Consider the following 6,000-nt stretch of genomic DNA (forward strand, 5'->3'; position numbering starts at 1 on the left):
TATATGTGTGATCTTGTATTTAATTATGTCTAGAGCTTGTCCCTAGGGTTTATGTCGTGAATCTCATTGTTGTTCTTAGTACATTTGGGTGGGTTTATGCATGATCGGGTGTTGAGTCTAGCCGAGGACTTGTCTTTAGGACTTAGCATATAGATTTCTTGATGTTCTTGAGGTTCCGGATGCTCCTGAACCGTTATGTGTTTGATGTCAGGTCTTGGTATGTTTAGGAATCGTGTTAGAACGTAATTGGAATGATGCTTAGTTTAATCTTCGTAAATTGAATCCGTGATATTGTTGTTGCGTGTCAAAATTTGTTTGGGCATGGTTTTGGGTTCCATGAATGAACCCCGAACCGGACTTTCTACCCTCGTACCAGTGGGGATAGGTGGGGGGACGAGTCCCCACCACCTACCCACTGCCCCGTACTGCCCAATTCCAGCAGGCAGCCGACGGGCATCCGCTAGAACAGTGCCACCGCCAGCGGGTGGTCCACCACCCACCGCCCACCCGCTGGAATGTGGGTGTGTAGTGGGGTGTTTTTTCCCGTTTGATGTTTCCCTGTGTCCCGTAGTACCCCGTTTGACGTGTACGAGTCTTGTTTGATGTTTGGAATACCGTTCTAGGAATTTATGTGTAGTACGTGTCGTCGTTGTTATGTCTTGATTGATTATTTATTAATTATGTGTTGATTGATTGAATGATGACGGGTATCGTGGTCATTGCGCAATGATCGATGTGACTGATGATGATGAGATTGTGATTTGTGGAAATGAAATGTTGGTAGAAAGCACAACGAGTGCTCGGTTATCGTGCTAAAGGCACGAACCACCCCTTAGACTTGCTGGCTAAAGGCTTGGGTCAGGGTATAAGCGCCGCGGTGTCATGTTATTAGAGCTATATGCGCTAACCTCTTGGTATTGGTACTAGAGGTACGGACCATGCGAAAGACACTTTGGTATATATATATATATATATATATATATATCATGCACCAAACTTATGCATGCCACATCTCAACAACGTCTCAATGCAACAAGATAATGATATACCACATGCTCATGAATATTTGAAAGAAATACTTAGGCTCACGTTGGCCACTTATGCACTTTTAAAACATGATATACTTGGAATGCAAAATACTGTACAACATGCTCCAAATCCATATATATCACATAGAACTCTCAAGAACACAATATCATGCTCGGTTTGCAACATATCAAACTCTATATATTTCTACCATCAAAATAGACTTCAAATTCCATTGAACATAAAACACATTCTACTCATGCTTTTCTAATAATTATTTTTCACAAAGTGTTCATGCTTCTCTATTCAATACACAAATAGCATAATGGGATCAAAACAAAGCGATTCCTAAATCAGTGAACTCAAACAAACATACGGTGAAGCAATTTCATCACTAAATCCATCATAACATGCTCATTTCTAATCTAAATTCAACGAAATCAAAGCCAAAACGTGCGTCAAGGCGGCCCCGAGGTACCAAGCAACAAGGGCCCGTGACACCTGGTCCGAAACGACACGTAGCTGAACCACAAGGGCCCGACCACTGCACAGGAGTAACTCAGGTACCATGGGGCGGTGCTCATCATGGCCCGCCCCCTCAGGCCGTAAGAATGCCGGCCCTAGGCAAAAGCCCTCTCCTAGGGCTGTTCCCTAGGCCCGGCCGTCCATGGCTCTAGCCAACGGTCCCCTTGTTGGGCCGTTGGCTAGGGCCGTTACTTCATCTGGTGCACACTATCTGTGCACCAGATGATCTCTCTTCATCTGCAATTCAATTTCAAACAATTCCAACACATCCAAAACACTAACAACACATCATAGACAAGTAATAAATCATTTCATAGCTCAAACACATCAAAAACCTAGCATTTCCACTCATTTCTACCTAAGAACAAGGTTTCACAGAGCCAAAACTAAAAGTGGGAATTCGTGGGGTTATACCTTTGAAGCTTGCACTCCTAGCTTGGATCTCTTCTTCCTCCCAAATTAGCTAGCACCTCCTTCACCACCTAAACTCCTCAAACAAACCATACAAAGCTTAAGACTAGAACCTCAAAGAATGGATGGAAGCTAGAGGGGAAATGGATGGCTAGGATTGAATGGAGAAGGAGGATGAAACTTACTGTGTTGTTCTTCTTTCTACTTGGCAGACAAACTTTGGTGAGGCAAAGAAAGAGATCAGGGAATCAATGAGGGAATAAGGTGGGTTTTATAGGGTGCAAATGTAACACCCCAGATTTTCAACACTTTTAAAACTTATATAATAAAGATAGAATCTCATTAAATCCCAAAATACGATACAAAGAGTACGGGGTGCTATGCCACACCCGAGCTAGAGAACTCGGGTGCACAGGCTAAATTCTAAAACCCCAAACAGTATCAATGCTAAATCATGGCACGCAGGCCGAAAGGGAAAACTATCTAAGCTATGCCCCAAGCTTCTAGCGCGCTCCAGTGATCTACTCGTCTGTGCCTGAAAACCAAATATATCTGTTCAGCGAGAGATGCTGGTAACCCACTCCAACGCGTTGAAATACAATACATATAGATATACAAAAGCCATTTTGAACATGAAGATATATCCTACGAACTCTAGCTTTTAAAATAGAGATAGACTCATCAGATAGGGCTAAGCACAGACAGCAGTTAAACCAACATATATAGTTACAAACAGGCAAGACAGGTAAAGATAAGCATGATTAATGATCATAACCCAACACATGCGATTCCCAGTGTAAATCCCCTAGTCACATCCCCAAGATACTCATAACAACAACTCATCCGTATTTCATCACATAGCACACTTTGTTGGCGTCACAGGACCAATCGCATGCCCATACATGAGGGTCACCGCATATAGCTCTGACACGGCCCCGCAGCACCCTGCCCCGTATCGCAACACGGAGGGGTCGATTGCAACCGACCGATGAACCGCAGCTCATCATAGTTTGATCGCAACCAAACAGTGGACCGCAGCCCAAGAGTATGTCATCTGACCGCAGCCAGGAAATTATGAACCGAAGCTCATGTAGAAACGTTTGATCGCAACCAAACGGTGAACCGCAGCCCAAGAGTGTAAATCTGACCGCAGCCAGCTTCTGAACCGCAGCTCAGGAATAACCAATCCGATCGCAACCGGATTGGGGTATCATGCACACATAACACATAGCAAGCACATGCAACCCACATTATCACATTGGGAAGGGGGAGAAAACGTATAACAAAACCTATGCGTGATCCTTCACATATTAAGAATAATCCTAAGGGGTTCATACTTCTTTCACCTAGGTCAACGGGATACCAATTCAACTAGCATGCAATATATAAGACTCATACAACCTACGAACGGTACCCGAAATATCAAACTAGACATAGGTACGATAGACGGAGTCCGTTGGGACGCCACGGGGTCGGGGAAACATTAAACGGGGAAGCCAAAATCCCAAAGTGGGGTTCAAACCAGCGGGTAGCCGGTGGGTGAGGGATCACCCGCCGGCTGCCCGCCGGCAGCAGCTAATCCGGGCAGCGGGTGCCCGGCGGGCAGCTGCCTGCCCGCCGGCCGCCCGCTGCCGGTGTTGCCCAAGAAGGCCGCGAGTAGGTGGCGGGTCCCCTACCCCCACCTACCCCCCACTGACTCTTTCATCACAAAAACGCCCCGGGAACCTTTGTGGAACCCGAAACCATGCTTAGACACTTTCAAACGCAATTGATAACACACGTAGACAATTAACGGATCAAAATCAAGAAACATACGGCACATAACCTATCATGCTTTTCTAAACATAATCAACACTCAATCATGCGAATTCCCACCCCATATACCAAGAATGATATCATACGATACAACCTAGGGTTCTAATCACTTTTAAATCAACAAGGACACAATTCATCTTCTAATATCAAGATTCGGTAAGAATATCACATAAACATCAAGAACATCTTACAATTATCAAGAACATAATATAATCATCAAGAACGTCATATAATTATCAAGAACACCATAATTACCAAGAACCTCTCATCATCAAGATCACCCATGGAATCATCCCACCAATCATCAATAATAATATCACAATCATCAATACAGAATAATATGGGGAAATCCTAAGAGGGGAATCATAGCTATGAAAAAAGGTTTTGTTGAGACATGGGTTACCTCTTAGCCTTAATTAATTCCTTGTCTATGAAGGGTCTTTCTTGAAGCTTTCTTCTTTCTTGATTTCTCCTAGGGGAATTCTTGGAGCTTCTTGTGTGGTGAGGGATTATTGTGGTGGGGATTCTAGGTGCCTCCTTATGTTCCCTATTTATATATCTAAGAGTCTTACTTAGGCCTAATTACTATAGGTTTGCTAACACTATTCCTTTTGGGACTAAGGATTGGGTTTAGGGATAAGGGCCCATGGACTATGGTGGGCCTCCCTAATTAATTGTTGTGATTTAATTCTTTCTCTTAGGTGATTAATTAAATGATTTAATTGGTTTTAGGGATCGTAACACGGGGTGTTACAGCAAAACCCTAGGATGATACTCAATGATTGGTGGAGGGCAAGATGGTAATTTGGTGGTTGTTCTAGAATTATCAGACGAGGAAATGCCTTTGGTCCACCTTACAACATGGACCATAGTCTAGAAAGGTGATTTTAAATAGTTTGGGGTCAAAATAGATTTTTTCAAAGATGATTTCTAAACAAACACTTGGTTCAGATTTCTCCCGGTCTCACTCAGATTGGTTTTTAAGTTTAAAACTTGGCACACAAAGTACCCGAATGTTTAGGATTTTGGAATTAAAATAAGTTCCGGTGTTGAATTAATTTTAAATGTAACTCAAAATAATTTATTCAAACACCAATTTATTTTTTAAAAAAAAAATTAATGGAGTGAAAATGGCTATTTTGGAATTTCTTAAAATTGGATTTATAAAATTAAATTTTGGGTTGTCACATTCTATCCCCCTTAAAAGAAGTTTCGTCCCGAAACTTAGAAGAAATGAGTTGATCAAACTTTCGAAGGGTAAAAGGAGATACAACAAGGAGGTTAGGTATTTCTGTTGGAATACTTTAAAAGGTTTAGGAATCTCTGAGTTCTCAACTAAGCTAAAACTTATGCAACTAAACGCATAACAAATCTATTAACTGAACTCAAAGGCTTAACTATTTACCTTAATTGAAGCCTCCCGAAGAAACTCCTGGTGGCATGCAGCTAAGATCCCATCCATAAGGAGTCCATTTTTTCACGTTTTCAATTCCCACTCTTTCCTCCATCACAGCTGCCCTTTGATCAAAATTAGCAAATCCATAGCTAACTTGAGCACTCAGATTGTCAAATCGGGTATTGATCATAGCTTACAAATCCTCATAGGTGGGTCCTCTAGGTCCGCTCATGTATCCTTCTTGTGCTCCTGTCTGGGTTGCTGCAACCAGTGCTCCCTCATTAACCATTCCCATTCCTTGATCGGTTCCTACAATATTTCCTTCACCACTAGCCTCAGCTACATGTCCAGATTCAATTCCAACATCAGACCACTTCCTTTGTGGCACATTCAGGCTGACCACAAGTGCAATCCTCTCATCCATAGGTTTCTTGGTAATGTCTGCCAAAGTTAGGTACTTGTTGTCGGTGGTTTGGTATAGCTCATAGTACCGCAGATTGGTGGCATTCAAAGCCGTCATGGTGGTCATTTGTATCCTTTCTCCTCTCTCGGGCAAATTCATCTTTGTAAAGACCCAACTCAACATCATACCATAAGGCAAGTTTTTCATGTTCTTCGACTTAAAATAAGACATGTGTTTGAGGATTAAAACTAGCAGATTTATCGCGCGCCCAAACCTCAAAAAGAAAGCAATAGTGCAAGTCCAACTACCAATCTCTATGGAGTTGTTCCTACATGGAAACAAACACTCCTCTATCAACAATACCAACAACTTCTTTTCACCAGTCAGAGTGGGCCTCTTAGGTCTGTATTCCTTAGGGAATTCC

The sequence above is a fragment of the Ipomoea nil genome, unplaced genomic scaffold (genome assembly GCF_001879475.1).
Source record: "Ipomoea nil cultivar Tokyo-kokei standard unplaced genomic scaffold, Asagao_1.1 scaffold3384, whole genome shotgun sequence".
In the NCBI taxonomy this organism is placed as follows: Eukaryota; Viridiplantae; Streptophyta; class Magnoliopsida; order Solanales; family Convolvulaceae; genus Ipomoea; species Ipomoea nil.